Below are 470 nucleotides of genomic sequence, written 5' to 3' on the forward strand. Positions count from 1 at the left end.
TCTCGTGGCCCGGGCGGTGAAGCCAAGGCCCCCGGTCCCCAGAGACATGACCGTAGGGTTCCGGTGTGAGCGGCCCGGGAGAACACCTCCCGGGACAGGGACGCCGTTAGCCCCCGAGGCCTCCTGCGGCCTCGGGGGAGCCCCTCTGCCACGGCAAGGCCGCGTCCATGAGAGGGGAACCTAACCTAACCTAACCTAACCTAACCTAACCTAACCTAACCTAACCTAACCTAACCTAACCTAACCTAACCTAACCTAACCTAACCTAACCTAACCTAATCAAATCTTGACTAATCAAATCTTGACTAATCAAATCTTGACTAATCAAATCTTGACTAATCAAATCTTGACTAATCAAATCTTGACTAATCAAATCTTGACTAATCAAATCTTGACTAATCAAATCTTGACTAATCAAATCTTGACTAATCAAATCTTGACTAATCAAATCTTGACTAAAGATCGGAAGA

The sequence above is a fragment of the Wasmannia auropunctata genome, unplaced genomic scaffold, assembly GCF_000956235.1.
Source record: "Wasmannia auropunctata unplaced genomic scaffold, wasmannia.A_1.0 LD336099.1, whole genome shotgun sequence".
Lineage (NCBI taxonomy): Eukaryota > Metazoa > Arthropoda > Insecta > Hymenoptera > Formicidae > Wasmannia > Wasmannia auropunctata.